Consider the following 17041-nt stretch of genomic DNA (forward strand, 5'->3'; position numbering starts at 1 on the left):
AGTACTTTTTTTCAATGGTGAGGGTTGGGTAAGGTGGGAGGAGCTGTGGTGATGGGCACAAAAGTCGGGTAAAGTAGAGGATATCATTAGGTTGAGTAAGAATTTAAGTATAATAAAGTAGGATCTGGTTGAGAATGAGAAAAAGATCGTAGGATTTTTGTAGTTAGTTAAGTATTTAGGTATGGACATATGAAATAGCTTGAAGATAAAACAAGAGATATAGTAAGGGAAAAAGTTTTGAGAGAAGAGAGTAGATAGGCTAAAGTGAGGATGCTTGTAAAAGGAATGGGGAAAGGAACAAAAAAACGAGAATAAAGTAAGAAAACAAGTTACAAAAATGAACAATTATAAATCAAAGACGCCCCGTGTGGTGGCGCATGCTTTTAATCCCCGCGCTTGGGAGGCGGAGACAGGAGGATCACGCAGGTTTGAAGCCAGCGGCTGGCTTAAGAGACCCTGTTTCCAAATAAAAATAAATAAATAAATGAATTAATTAATAAAAGACAAAAAAGAAAATCAAGGAGGAGTAAGAAAGGATAAAAAAAGAAAGGATAAAAATAACAAAAAAACCAAAATGAACTAGTGACAGTGTGAAATAAACAAAAACAAAAACAAAACACAGCAATCCTGCTAATTTATGTATTTAGGGCCCAGGCCTGTATAATATATGTATGTCTGTTCATGGTGGTAGATTCTAGAGTAAATTATCATGCCTCTCATTTACTCCATACCCTATTGTCAGATTTTGGACCCACTTTATGAATGTTTACGCCCCTCTCTTGCCTCTGACAGCTTGTGTTTAGGTGTCAGGGCTTTGGGTGTCATTGTTAATGAGTTCTGTGTAAGTTTAGGGTTCTGTGCTTTCCCAGCCTGTGCTCCACTCTCACCCTCCATACTAAGATCCACACTCTCTGGCCCTGGCTCGCTGCTCTCCACCCTGGGCTCTGGCCCTCTGCTCTGCAGTTTCCCGCCCTGAGCCTACACCTCACAACCTGAACCAGCAAGGGCATCTAGTGTAGTCTCAGAGCAACCCCTTTGACCCTTTAAGGTACCGCCCCTGCCTTGAGCACAATGGGCCTTTCCTGTGTCTCTGGTGGTTCATTCTACCTGGACTACCTCCGGAACAGGCTGCCGAGTCTTATTCCCACTGGGTTCCACATGTTCTCTGGGTTATCTTCCACATCTGCCGAGTAAGGAGTAATGCAAGCGGTTACCTTGCTGTCTTGCAGGCCAGGTTCCTACAGGGCACAGTGCACTGCAATTTGGCCCACCAGGGTCCTGCGGCTGCTCTGGATGCTTGTCCGCTGAGAAACGAGTAATACAAGTGGTTACCTGGCTGTCCTGTGGGCCGGACCTCCGGAGGGCTTGGTGTGCTGCTGCAGGTGCCCCCTCTGGTGAGCACACAGGCTTTGGGATCTTTATCTACATGCCTGAAGCATGGTGCTAGTTGCTTAAGATGTTGGAGCTCTGCAGCCACTTTTTGCACTTCAAGTTCTTGGATTATTTGTTGAGATTTCTCAGGGCTGCAGCGCCGAAGCTGCAGAGCAGCCAGCACTCAGGTTCAGGCTGGCAGCCCCAGATGGTGCCACCTTGCACCAGGTTATTTGCATTCTCGAGCTTTCTGCAGTGGATCACATTCACAGTACTGGATTTCTTCTGCCATGGTTCCCGTTTGTGTTTTAGTTCATATCTTCCACTGCTAAGTTTATTTTGCTTGTCAAGATGCTGCCTTCTTGGTAGTTGAACTTTATTTGTTCCGGGTACTGAGATGTGTTATGTCCCGCCGTTACCATTTTGAATCCCCCCAAATTAAGAATTTAAGAATTAGTTTTAAGAATTTAAATCTGTTTTAAGAATTAGTGTGCTGGGCGTGGTGGGGCACGCTTCTAATCCCTGTGCTTGGGAGGCAGAGACAGGAGGATCGCGATGGTTTGAAGCCAGCCTCGCTGGATTAAGAGACCCTGTTAACAAATAAAAATATAAAAATGGGTCTGGGAGTGTAGCCCGGAGGAAGAAGGGGTTTCCAGGAATGCCAGTACCACCAAAATAATAATAATAATAATAATAATAATAATAATAATAAATAATAAATAATTAGTTTTACACTGCTGAAAGCCTGTGAGCTGGAAAGAATAATTTACAAGTTAACTCTTAAACATTCTTCTCATCTCTCCAAAGATCCGTGTTTTAGTTATGACTCTGTAGAAGAGATATGCATATGATAGAGGTCAGCTCTCTATTGCTGTCACAGGATCCTAAAGAGGGATGATGTGCTTCCTAAATTAACATTTAAATGAGTCATAGTGCATTGAGGGAAGCCCCTGAATGGCACAGAAGTACTTGTTTGTGCTGCAGGCCTTTTTTTTTTTTTTTTTTGGCATCTGGGATGGAACCAGGGGCATTGTACCTCCAAGATACATGCCCAATCCTAGTTTTTAGTCTTTTTTTTTTTTTAAACACAGTCTCAATGAGTTGCGAAGAGCCTCACTAAGTAGCTCACTAGTGACAGTGTGAAATAAACCAAAACCCAAAAAACAAAACACAGCAGTCCTGCTAATTTATGTATTTAGGGCCCAGGCCTGTATAATATATGTATGTCTGTTCGTGGTGGTTAAACGGGGTGGTTTATCCACAAACCTCGATCCTCCAGTCTCTGCCTTGAATGCTGGGATTACAATCATGCACCGCCACACTCGGCCCCTGTCGCTTATTTTAAAAGCAGAACCTCTTAACCTGGCATGGTGATACCTGCCTGTAATCTGAGCATTGGGAGATTGAGATAGGAGGATTCCACCTTGAGGCCAGCCTCAGCAACTTAGCCATGCCCTCAGCCACTTAGTGAGACCCTCTTTCAACTTAAAAAAAAAAAATTGGACTGGAAGTATAGCTCAGAGGTAGAACCCTTCTGAGTTTAATTCCCATTACCACTGACTAACTAAATAAATAAATAACATATAACCTCTTGTATCCATCTCATATCTCGCTGACTTACACTCTAGTCTTGACATTTACTGCACTCCTTTAACTGTAATTAATGAAAGGTGGAACAGTGTCTTTTTTTTCTCCAGTGGCCATCCCGGTTGGAGCACATCCTCACTCTACACAAAGCACATAGTCCAGGTGGTTTTCTCAGGCTTGGTGCCTCATCTCGCTTCTGGTCCATTGGCTGCGCATGTGTCCCAAGCACGTAATCCATGGACTCCCCTTGGCAAGTCCAAACATGTTGTCCCTAGGCTGTTTGGCAGGCATGAGAAGAGTGCTGTCTCCTCTCCTTCATAGCTGCTTCACTACCTAAGCTGGCAGGTTGTGAATGCGGCTGACAGCGGATATGTCTTCTGCTGTATAGAGATAATCTATGTGCTGAATTAGATCCACACGAAGAGGCCCAGTACCATAAACACACAAAAAAGAGATTATTGCAGCCAAAAAAGATGAAAGTGGCCCCAGAATTTAAGGCCATGTCGAGGTTAAATCTAAGAATTAAATTTACCATATATAGGCAAGTATCTTATGTTTTATGCATAACACTTGTTTTTCTAATTTTTTAAAATTTATTTTTACTGAGAGATTGTAGTCCCACATTAATAATATATTTCAGAGTAACATGCACATAGTACTCAGTAGTTATTAACTAATTACCTATGAATTTCTCAAAATTGCAAATACAGAACCAAAGAGAGATCAATCTTTAAATTCTGTTGAAGATTTAGAATTCTATGAGGAATTATTTTGATTCCTTTACATATTTATGGTTGATATGGTATATTCAAATTTTATATTCTTTTATGTTTTACAGTTGTGTAAGTATGTCTTTTATGAATATCATATAATGATATCTTAATATTCAGACTAAAAATCTCTGGATTGACTCTTCTACATTTATTTTTTCATATATTTGGACTCATGTGACATCTCATTTGATGTCTCTTGTTTACTGTCCTGTCATATTCTTGACATTTTCGTTTGGCTGCTTTTCCTTTATCTTTTTAGGTTGATAAAGCTATCTGTGCTCCTGTCTTGTAGGTTTATAAACTTGCCTATGTTTACAAAGCTAGGAAGCAGAGAAATGGGGTTTAGACCATGCATGTTTGAATCTAAATATATTTTAGTTATGAATCTATGAAGAAGATAGGTCTGCACCTTTAATAGTTAGATAGTATTGCCCCTAGGGAACAAAAAGTAATATTTGCATGTAACCTTCACAACGGGAATCAAAATCTTAGGAAAAGCAAGAGAGATCCTATTCATTGATTTAAATGTAGAGGGAGAAACGGGGTGGCTATACGGAAAGAAAGACACCAAGTGATGTGGACATGCACATTTGTATCATATGGACTCGCGCTCTGATGCATAATTACATTGCACTAAAAATTTAAAAAGAAAAGTAAATATGGATATGAAAAATTAAAGAGACTGGTTTTTATTAAAAGTAAAAAAGACAGAGAGAAAGAGAGAAAGAGACGGACAGACAGACAGACAGACCTGTAGAATGACTAAACCAGTCTTATCTGGGTGACTTTACATATTCTTCCAAGTTACCAGGACACTAAATGCGAAGGTGAGAAAAATCTTCAACCTATGGGTTCCAGTGAGAAACCCAAATGGTGATGTTGAAAAGTTTAGAAACATAAAGGTTTTTTGGTAGTTTGATAGAATATTTTCTGTTTAGAAACATCATTGGGGCAAGAATTTAAGAAAGATGATAATTGTTGTCTCCGTGTCCCTAGCCATGGACTATTTAATAGTCAGATGGAAACAATAGATGGTACTGTAGGCAAGCACATAGAAGCTGGTGTTAAAAAGTTTAGATGAATTAATAGATTCAGACCATTGGAAGCAGCACCTGGTATAAGAAATGTTCTAAGCGATGCTCAGCTGCTGCTGCTGCTGATGTTGATAAATAATACAAACTTATCTCTGCCATATCTTTTCTTGCTTATAGACACTGCATTAGAGTCAATCCCGAAACGAGGCCTTGGAGAATTGGCCCATTATTTAGCTAGGATGATAAATACTTTCCAACTCCTATTTTGAGCTAGAAAGAAATGTTAACCCTGATACCCCAACTATATTTTGCTTCTAATAAAAAAAGGGATGAATACCAGTCAAGGGATGATGAGAAATACTTTCTCTTGTGATTTTTCAGACTCTGCCACAACTACACTAATTCTTAAGGCTGCTAAAATAATCTTAGATAAATAGTGGGCAGTTTTATATAGTAGCTATAGCCATATGAATTCTTTTCCCCAGATAAATCAGAGTACAATTTATATCTTCACTTTTATTTTTTTATTTTTAAAAAATTTTCTCATCAGTTACCACTGATATAATTTGGTCATGTTCAAGATATATGAAAAGTACTTTTTCCTCTTTTCCCCAAACATATCTTCAAATGGCAGAGGTGAAATTTGTGCACCACTGGGGATTTAAAAAATAAAAAAGAGAGAGAAATAGAGAGAGGTAGAAGACACTAAAAAGCAAAGCCCAAGTTCAAATAGTCAAGTCACAGGACCTGTCTGAATTTTGCCCCGGGGACCACCCCTTCTTATTGCCAGAAGCAGAGAGATCTTGGGAAGCCAGAAAGACAATTCAAAAATGATGGGAAATCCCAAGCCAAATGGAGAAAATGAAAGATAATATCTTAGAAGTCGTGAAACAGTTTTATTCCAAAGGGCCTTGTTAGAGCAAGCTTTGTCTCTCAACAACCTATAGTTTCTGAGATTAACTTTATAATAATTGAAATGATATTGGAAGAAAAGGAGATTTCTGAATTAAATTTAATTTTCATTTTATTTTTAAAAGGTAACACCTGTATAATAGTATTTTTAGTACAGATGCTGACTATGTATGGTCATTTATTCTGTAATTTTTTTGGGGAAAATTCAAGCTAGAATTAATAAACTTTATAAAGCACTTTAACAGAACAACTCATTTTGATACCCTCAAGTTGGTCATATATATCTGCTTTGTATTATGTTGAACTCAGAATAATCAATATTTTATTAACTTGTCTTTGCAGAAATATTATATTTTGTCAGATACGGAAAACTTGCTTAAGGTCAAAGAGTAATTGAATAAGGATCAGGATCATCTAACTTCACAACTCAGGTCACTAGTTTATTATACCAAATATTTTGGGGTTAAGAATTTTGAGTGCCATGGTTATAGATTATTATTATCTTCAACTTTATGGAATACATCTTTGGGTATTATAGTGTATTTGATATTGAGCATTGTATGGGGATAGTCTGTAGGTTTTGAGAGTACATAATACAAGAAAATATAGGCTGAGCTTATATACATAGGAAAACCCTGTCAAACAACGAAAAAATCTCTGAAAAGATAACTTTGTTTGATTTTTACAGAAATAAATTGAGTTCATTTTACAGATGACAAATGAATACTGATTTCTTCACACTTTTTGTTTGTGTCTAGTGGTTTTAGGGAACCATTACAAATTTTCCAGTAAGATCAGTCATGAAAACTTTAATGGAGGATGCTGTAATTGGTATGGTCTTGAACATGTAATATGAGTAGACCCCTTAGGGTAGTAAAGAAGCAACAAAACAGAGCAACATAAAAAGCACTATCTGTGCCATCAGGATATATTGAAATTGGATTGTAAATGTTGAAGACTAATTTGCACTGAGATGCCCTACTAAAGTACATTTTTCTTTCTTCCTTTCATGCAGCTACCTCTAAGTTTTCTCTAGTCCACGTGTTTTGAATATTCATAGACACAGACATGAATGATAAAGGAAAAACTTCTTTTGAGATTGTCACTTTGGGATGGAGCCAGGTACTTTGACATGTGGGTATCACAGGGAAAGACCCTGAGAATTCTGACTGGACTCAGCTCAGTGGGGCCACCATTTCCAGGAAGAATGTTCCCCTTAATAGCTGTGTGATACCCTGTATCCAAATAAAAATAGGTCTTTGGGTGTAGCTCAAAGGTAGAATGACCTTGGGTTCCATTCTCATTACTTCAAAAAAAAGAGAAAAAAAAAAAGAAAAAAAAAAAGAAAAAGAAAAGGAAGAAAGAAAAATAAACCTTGCCAGAATGGAGGCACATGGTTGGAATCCCAATACTTGGAAGGCTGGGACAGAAAGATTACAGTTTTGAGGCCAGCCTTAGCAACTTAGCAAGGTTCTCAACATTTAGTGAAATCAAGTTTCAAAATAAAAAAAAAAATAAAATAAAGTAGGGCTGGAGGTGCAACTCTGCAATAGAGCAACCCTGGGTTTACTCCCCAGTACCGCAGACGAGGAGAGAAGAGTGAGAGAGAGAAAGAAGAGGAAAAAGGAAAGGAGGAGGAAGAGGAGGGAAATTTGCCACAGCTGGCCAGGAAAATTCACAAATTGGGGAACAAATCAATTTCTAAAACAAAAATGACTCCCAGGTGACATTCAGCAGAAAATGGTTTTCTTAGTTCCACAAGTGCATGGAACTGAATTTCCCCCCAAAAAAGAAAGATGCAGGAAATAGGCACTTCTCTACTAGAGCCTCTGGAAAGAAATAAAGCCCTACAGATTCTTTGATTTTGGCCCATGATTTTCTAACAAGAGAAACCAGGTGAGCTGTGCCACGCCTGGACTCCAAACCTACAGAACTGGCAGATAATATATTTGTGGTATTTATTTTTTATTTATGCATTTATGCATTTTTATGGTACTAGAGATTAATCAGAGGAGCATTCTACACCCAAGTTATATCCCTAACCCGTTTAATTTTTGTTTTGAAACAGAGTCATACTAGGTTGCCGAGAGTCTCACTACATTGCTGAGGGTGCCCTTGAACTTTATTTTTTATTTATTTATTTTTATTAGTGCATTGTAGTCATACACCTTAATGGGATAAAAGACTTATGTAGATATACATGCATTCATCACCCAGTTAGCTCTTACCCAGTCTCCTCCCCATCCCTCCTCCCCATGCTTGGCTTAGTGATTGACTTTGATATATTTGATTAAGTACATCACTCAAGGGTTTCCCTTAGTCGCTGGTTTTCTCCACCTTAGTCAACAATACCTCTAATCTCACTGTAGATTTCCTTTGCTTTTGAAAATCTCACATATAAAAGGAGGCATACAGGGTCTACTCTTGGAGACCAACATTTTTGCATTAGGCTACCTATAATAGACATATATTTGTATTTATATTTTCCCCATTTAATATGATTGTCTTTATAATATTGAGATATGTTTCTTCTTTTCGGATTATCTTCAGTGCTTTTAGCATAAATGGGCATTGGATTTTTTTCGAATGCTTTTTCAGCACCAAGGTCATTCCTCACAGACATAGAAAAATCAGACCTTAAATTCATTTGGAAGAACAAAAATCCCAGAATAGCCAAAGTAGTTCTCAGCAACAAGCACCATGCTAGAAGCATCATAATATGTGACTTCAAACTATACTACAAAGCCATAGTAATAAAAACAGCATGGCACTGGTACAAAAATGGATACATAGACCAATGGAGCAGAATAGAAGACTCAGAAACAAATCCACACACTTACAGCCAATTGACATTTGACAAAGAGGCCAAAAACATATACTGGAGAGAAGATAACCTTTTCCACAAATGGTGTTGACAAACCTAGTTAATTATATGCAGAAAAATGGAAGTAAATCCCACTTTCTCACTCTGCAAAAGAGTCAATTCAAGATGGATCAGACTTGGGAAACAAACAGCTCTGTGAAGAGGGCATAGGTCCAACACTTCAACACACAGGCACAGGTAAAGATGCTCTCAACAAGACCCCGAAGACACAAGACATTAAAAACAGGATCAATATGTGGGATTGCATAAAACTGCAGAGCTTCTGCACAGCAAGCGAATTATCAAGAATCTCAACAAAGAACTGAGAGAATAGGAGAAAAAATTTCCCAACTATTCCTCCAACCGAGTACTAATATCTAAAGTACAAAGAGAACTCAAGAAACTCACAGTTAAGAAAACAAATAGCACAATTAAAAATGGGCAAGTGAACTAAATTGACACTTCACAAAAGAAGAAATTTAAATGGCCAATACATGTATGAAGAAATATTGGACATCATTAGTAATCATAGAGATACATATCAAAACCACCCTGCCATTCCACCTAACTCATATTAGAATGTCAGTCATTTGAAACACAAACAACTACAAGTGCTGGCGACGATGTGGAGAAGTGGGAAGTCTAGTCCATTGTTGGTGGGATTGCAAATTAGTGCAACCACTTTGAAAAAACAGTATGGAGAATCCTCAGAAGAATGAGAACGAACCATATGATCTAGAAATACCACTTCTGGGTATCCATACAAAAGAAAAGAAACTAAACTACCAAACTTATGTGGGTGTATCCAAGTTCATAGCCACACATTTCACAATTGCCAAACTCTGGAACCAGCCAAGATGCCCATCAACAGATGAATGAATTACAGAACTATTGGGTATACACACCATGAAATTTTACTCAGCAATAAAAAGGAACACAAGTATGTCATTTGCAGGGAAATGGATGGAACTGGAGAACGTTATGCTAAGTGAGATTAGTCACAAAAAGTAAAAAATCTGATGCTCTTCCTAATATGTGGAATCTAGAGAGAAAAAGGACCATAGGATAAACCCTAGACAAAGAAGGAGAAGCCAGAGATGGACAAATTAGGAGACCTAACTGAGTGGGATGGGAGGGGGATGAGAAAAATTTTCTAATGTACATGATGTCCACTCACAACATATCAATCACTAAGCCAAACATGAGAAGGAGGAAGGGGGGTGGGAATTGGGGAAGGACTCAATGAGTGATGTGTTCATGTATGCCTCTACCATCTTGTATCCCATTAAGATGGGTGACTACAAGGCACCAATAAGAAAAAATATTCCAAACTTTGAGATTTCTGAAAGTTGTCCCTTCGGTGGTAGAAATACCAACGTAGTTGTATCTCCTCAATAGTTGTTCTGGTTTTCTGGAGTCATCCTATGACCTAGCATTAGGCTAAAGAATCAAGGTGACTGTTATGCAGATGTTTGGAACTTTTTTTCTCAGTAGCTCCCTCAGCTGTCAATGCCCTCTCTTTCTAACCCCAGCCGCTGCACATTGCTCATTCATAAGCCTCAGAACTAGCTTCATGCAGAGAGTGGGGGCAGTCATCATCTTCCCTTCCATAATAGTTAACACTTCTTTATGAAGTGTTTCACATTTTTGCTTACTTTAATAATGAATTTAAAAAGTCGTTTCATAAACATTTTTCACCTCTATGGTTAATTATAGCTGGACAGTGAGTTCAGTATCTATTACATCATAATGGCTAAAAGTAGAACTCCTGTTCTTTATTAAAACATTTTCCTGGGTATTTCCTAGGATACAGTACATCTACCCTTCTCTAAAGCGTACCAATTAACTGTCATTTTCATTTGAGCATAAAATAAAATACATAATTATCTTATTTGATCTCACTTGAGTCACAAAACCACTAAAATATGAGAAAATACTTTATTTTCGTTTCAGTTCATTGCTTCCACTATGTACTGAGTTCCTCTTTTTATGGTCACCATTATATTCTAATGTGGCTCTGGTTAACATTCATTTTTCCAAGTATGTGATAGAAACCAACGCCTTGGTGGATGATAGTAAATCACCCTATGGATAAAGTATATCTCTATAATTACCTGTTTGAAAAAAAGACATAATTTTTATTTATTTTATTTCTACAATTTTACATCCTATTATCATTGATTTATATCATTTATTTACCATTTATTTATTATTTCACTAAAAAGTAACAGATGCCCAATAAAAATAAAGACAGGACAATCAACAAAGCAAAATGAGCTCACAATCTAAATAATCTCTTTTGTGTCTGTCTTAATCGACATAATTTTTGAACATTTATTCATTCTTACTTTGTAAGATTTCTCAACTAGACATCAAATTTCCCCAAAGGAATTCTTATCTCTAAGAAAACAAAATTGCCATAATAAAAGACAGTGATATAACAAAATTTATTCTTTTAAAAATTTTAACCAAGTCCTATTTTATTTATTTTTATTGGAATATTGTAGTTATATATCTATACTGAGACATAAAGTGATAGGAATATATACTCACACAGTACTCAACACATTTTCCTCCTGAGCACACCTGAAGTAATCCCTTTCTTTTCCTATACATAGCATTGAGATTGGCATTAGTAATTCCATATTTGTATATAACATTATTTAAACTGTTCCCTTGTTTATTTCACAGGAAAAAAAATTCTAGCTCTAAAGGACAACATTGCCATAGTAAGAAACATCTATATAACAAAATTTGTTTTTTCTTAAAAATTTTCAATCAAGTTCTATTTTAAAATAAACTATCAAGACTTTCACGTTATAAAAGAATTCTTGATGTGGAAATTTACATTTAATGTGGTTTGTTTAAGTAGTGATTTTCACAAAAGCATTTGTGACAAGATTGTATAGACAAGTCCTTTCATAGGGTAACATCCCCATTCTTGAGTAATTGACTATGATTCACATCTCGACTGCCTCGAATAGAGGCTTGGAATTATTACTATTTTAATGTATCTTCTTTTTTATAAATTTCATTTACTTTAAATAACAATGAGTTACGTCTATTAAGCATTTAAACCAGGGGTAGTTGAACGTGTCTGTACCTCAGTATTTGGGAAGCTAAGCAGGAGAATCCCAAATTGAAGGACATTTTCGAATATAGCGAGGCTCTCGCTCACCTAGTGAGACCTGCTTCAAAAATAAAAAATACAAAGGATTGGGGGTGTAGCTCTTAAGTAGCATACCCCTGGGCTCAATCCCTAGTACAGCATACACACACATTATTTTATGTTAAGCACTTTGCATGTCCTATAAGTAACTGTATTCATTTTCTCCCTGTTGCTTTCTTCCTACTTTGGTGAGTTGAAAACCTGGCTTAAGAACATTTTTCTCATGTTCTTTCTAACCATCATGTAAGGTGACTTAGAAACTACAGTGTGGATATAAGTAATAACAAGGTTTAGTAAATCCGTCCTTTGTGAACCTAGCCTTTGTTTTATTTACCTTTGACTAGCGTTCTCCATTTGAAAGGAAAACGCACCTAAATTATTAAATGTTACCTGCTACCATGAGTGAGCTATCCCAGGAGAAAGGGGCAAAGTGAAATGCTGGTTATAAGATCTAATCAGTAATCTTTCTTCAGATTCATAGAACCCAGAACATCTGGTGACCTTCTGATAACATGAGAATGTGTATCAAAGAAATGGACCACTGCTGGAGGCATCATTACTCCACTGCTCACTCATCTGCGGCTAAAAATACATTTTCTTAAATTTACTATCCATGATTTTCAATTATAGTTGTTAGCTAAGATAGTCCATCCTGGATTGGAGTCCAGCCATTTTCCAATCAAATAACTGGGAGAAAGGTTCTTTCTCAAATACCACCTTTGTTCTTAAATCACTGGCTTTCATCAAGTGGCAAGGGAACTGAGATGCTGAGCTATAACATTATATTCTCATCTCTTCCATCCAATAATTGCACTTTGAATATTCACTAACATTTCAGAATTTCAGGTCTCAACAAAACCAAAAATCTATATATTTTAAAAATATCTCTACATTCATTCTATCTCTCTCTGTATTTATATATACACATATGCATGCAAACATATTACTATGATGTTCTTCCTGACATGTGATCACATATAATATCAGAATTAATTTTTTCATCACCTAAACTGCTGTATTTTATCAAAGTCATACATTGATTGAGATAGATCTCTATAAGAGCATAAAAATATCTCTCCAACTTTCCACTTGAGAGATTTGGATGCTTATTAGCTAAAGTAATATAATTTTTATCTTACACCAGGCACCTCTAAAATTAAAGACACCAATAGAAAGAAAAAAAATTTAAGATGTTTATTTACTACTATGGAATTAAATTTTCAGCTACTTTGTGAACAAAATTAACATCCAGATGCACATCAATGTACAACATGCACTTGAGCATATTTTCCAGTTGTCCTTTGGTTGCTATGTATTTGTCTTAGACAATTTTCACTCTATTTTATTTATAACTCCCAGAAATCAAGACTCAAAAGGATACTCGGGTAAAACGGACAGTATTAGTGACTTACTAAAGGTTATAAAACCTGCTCCGCCAGTGGAAATTCTCAAAGGTCTAGGGGCAATTCATGCACGTCATCTTTTTCTTTCTATAAACGTTGACAAGTTTTCATGGTATGAACTTAAAATGTTTTTCATTTGAAGACTCCAAATAGGTTCTGTATGTAAATAGTTTTCTCATGGTTGATGGAGGGAAAAATTGTGTCCTATTTATGTGTAAGTATCATAGCGATCCATAGGATTCCTCCTCCGTCCATCCACGATGTCTACTATCCCTTTTAACACTTCCAAATTCCTTCTAATTCTTAAACTCAGGAGAAGTTTAAGGAGTCATCGCACTGATTTAAAAGTACATTTGACCATAGCAAAGCCCTTTTCTTAGTATTCATGCTGGAATTTGAGAGAAGAAATATGCTAAGTAAAACTAATTTTAAAAAAGTGCAAAAACAAAGCCTTTAACAAATTTCGCTCAACATACATGTTTGCACACCATTAACTCCACAAGGATTTTTAGTTTGAAGTAGATTGATAAGGAAAGCATTTTCTCCCCAATTTTCCCTGGGCTGAGTTTCGAGACAGCGACACAGAAGTTAATGTCAGGGCCAGCAGAGAGCCTCATCTCCAAAAGTCCTGTGTGGGGAACTGAGCTGAGAGACCAGGTGTGGCGCTTCTGTCCCCTGTGCAGGTGGGCGATGCGCTAATGGCTAAGCGCTGAGCACGCTGTGGTGGCATCCAGAAGCTCTTCTCCTGACATGCTTTGGCTGTGCAGTTGATTTTTAACAAAGGACTAGGAAGAAAAATGTGGATATGAGCAGGGGGTGAAAGACCACTTTGTAGCAAATAAATTACATTCAAAGTCAATTTTTCACTAATTCTTCCTGTGGCTATTAAAAGAGCTAGTATTACAGAGAGTCACAAACTAGTACCCAGAAAATGAGAATCAGTGAGAGATCCACTTCTGGGCATAACGCATCCTCTTTAGAGAAAATCATTCTTGAAGTCCATATATTAAGTGCATTCTCACTATGCTAAGGCAGGTTTAAAAACTATCACAGAAAGAAAGACAAACGGTTGGAGTTATCCACCTTAAAGCAACCACAAATTGACCTCCTGCTGAAGACAGAATACACAGTTAAGAAAAAAAAAGAAACAAAAAAATAAAAACGCCCTTTACAGCAAACAATAGGAATTATCTTACTTTAATTTCCTTGTGTACAATAGCTAGCTTTATCTTTTGGCCTTATAATATATTTTTAGGCAAAATTTTGGGAACATTAGCAAGTAACTGAAAATAAACTCTAATACATGTGAGCACAAAATATTTTGTATCATTTCTTTGCCCTACTACTTGTAATCTGAACTTATTTTTCCCTTTTTCCTTTCTCTCTCCCTTCTGTTCCTTCCATCTTTCCTTCTTACCCTACATCCTTTTCTTTCTTCTTTTCTCTTTTTTATCTTCATAAACAACTCAATTTCCTATAAAACATCGTAGAAAATGCTAAAATGCTTTCCTGTTATGTGCCAAGTTTTTAATTCTACACAGGAAGGAGAGGTTAAAAAAAAAAAAACGATTGTCAAGCTTTTTATTAGCCTTTATCACTAACAAGGAGAGGTCTTACACTTCTAATTCTATGTTGTGATATATGGTAACAACATCGATTGCACCAAGAAGGAAAGCCTCAGAAAAGGACTTTCATTCCCAGTCATCTCATTTGTGTATTCCCGCTATACAGAAACTTCTTGGAGGTGACCTCTTTAAGATACTCATATCTTGCCATCAACAATCCATAGGAGAGTTTGAAATGGGGCGTGAGAACTTGCAACATTTTACTCAGTGTCTTGGGAGGCACCATTATCATGACCCCTTAAATTTACTGTCTTCGTAGACAACTTGCTATGGGAAAGGGGGACTTTGGAGTTAACTCAGCAGCTTTGGCAAATGAATGTTCCATGAGAGGATTACTGCAAACCCCAAGAGGAGACATTAGTCTAGCTCGTCATTAGCAGGGGTGAGAAAAAGCTGTCCTCTGTGTTCCTGGGTAGGCAGACTTTATTCCAGCAGGAGCTTCTCTCTGGAATTCAATTGTCTGAAATTCTTAGTGCTCCCAAAGTCAGACTTGTCTTTAATGGAAATGGGATAAGAGGGATCTGAAAATGTCAAGTGCAGAGTTTTATTTTTCAAGGAGACTGTGAGTTTACAAATTGGGAGGGGAAAAAAAGTCCCTTCAAGTAGAAAGAATTAAAGTGCAATTGTAAAAGTCCAACACCTTGCGATTTGGCAATGTGCACTACCTGGTCATACCCCCGCTGGACTTCTTTACCCATCTCAAGTTGTTTGGGAATCACCCTGTGAGCTTCTCAGCACAACAGAACCCTGTGAGAATGTGCATGCCTGTGTTGCTCAAAATACCTCATAAGTGTCCACGGACCTTAAGACAATATAGTTAATAACTTCTTTCCTTGCCTCTATATAGCAATGATATTTGTGCAGAGGTAAATTTTTTTTTCAAAGCTAAATTTGGGCCAACTATGTGGTTAAGAATATAGTATAACTAACATTTTAATACCAAGTATATAATGTTCAAGTAAACAACTGAGAGTAAAGGGAAATTAGAGATAAATTCTAGGACAGTGTCTAAATTCTAGGACAGTGATTATAGAATCTGAGAAGAAATCATTCTCAATGATGTTAAAATGAAAGTATCAAAAGATATAACCTGATATACTAATCTGTCTATTCCTAAGTTCAAAGTAAATAACCACTGAAACACTTTTAATTTTGTCTTTTTCTATTGCTACAGAAATATGCAGATAATGGTGAGTCATAAATGTATAGCTGCTTTTCTTTAAGGTCCTTACATTTTAGAACTGTGAAAATAACCAGCTTATGGAGCATGATTTATGTGAACTAATTAGAAAGAGAGACTTTGATTGGAACCTTCGTCTGTACTCATGATGAACACTGTGATAAGTGCTAACTTCAAATTAGTCATGTCATGTGACTTACTTTTACACTTGTAAAAGTAGACTAATGAATAAAGCAGATCATTTTAAATTTTCTAGTAGTGACCTTTGTCAGAAAAAATAATCACAAAGTGCTTACTTATCATAATGCTACGCATAGCCCTTTGCAAAGCGGTCTGTATACATTCCGGAGCGCTAGAAACTCAATAGTAAAGACATGAATTGTTATTGTAGTTTGGTATGTTATCTTTATTGTACTTATATAAAAAGAATTTCTTAGAGCATATTGCTTGTGGTTTGAAAAAATGTATATATAGTTTATCTAAAGATAACCAAGGGGCAGACTCCCTAGATCTGCATGAACAATTCTGATGGTGGAAAATTCTTTATAACATGAGCAAAATTGCTCCATTGATGAGTAGCTCTAATGAGAATTTTTTTTTCTCTGTCTTCTAACCAATGGGGAAAAATATTTTCTAAAACAATCATAAAAAATGTATCATACCTTGTTATCATTTGAATATTTGCAGCAACTTGCCTTCATTTACATTTCCATATTTTCGCTAGATTTGAATTCTATTTTATATTACATCATATATTCAGATAGTTATTCATTCCATGTTATATGCAATGAGCTTGGAACTTTTCCTTTGGCTCTTTTTACAATGTAACCTATTAAAAATCTCTGTATGCTTCTCTCTATAGTTTACTTCTTTTCTCCCTCCTCTCTCCTTCCTTCTCTTTGACCGCCCTTTGACACCATTGCTAGAAGATTATCAAAGCATCTATCCTAACCACAATGAGATCTGTAGAGCCCTATCTATTTTGAGAAAATCATATGGAGATCCTTCTCCATATGGAGTGAACACTATACTCAGGGTGTGAGAGAGGGCAGAGTGTTCTGGGCCGTTCAGGAATTAGAGCAACGTGACTAAAGTCTATATGTTTGTTATATGATTGTTTCAAG

The sequence above is a fragment of the Muscardinus avellanarius genome, assembly GCF_963383645.1.
Source record: "Muscardinus avellanarius genome assembly, chromosome: 11".
NCBI classification, from domain to species: Eukaryota; Metazoa; Chordata; class Mammalia; order Rodentia; family Gliridae; genus Muscardinus; species Muscardinus avellanarius.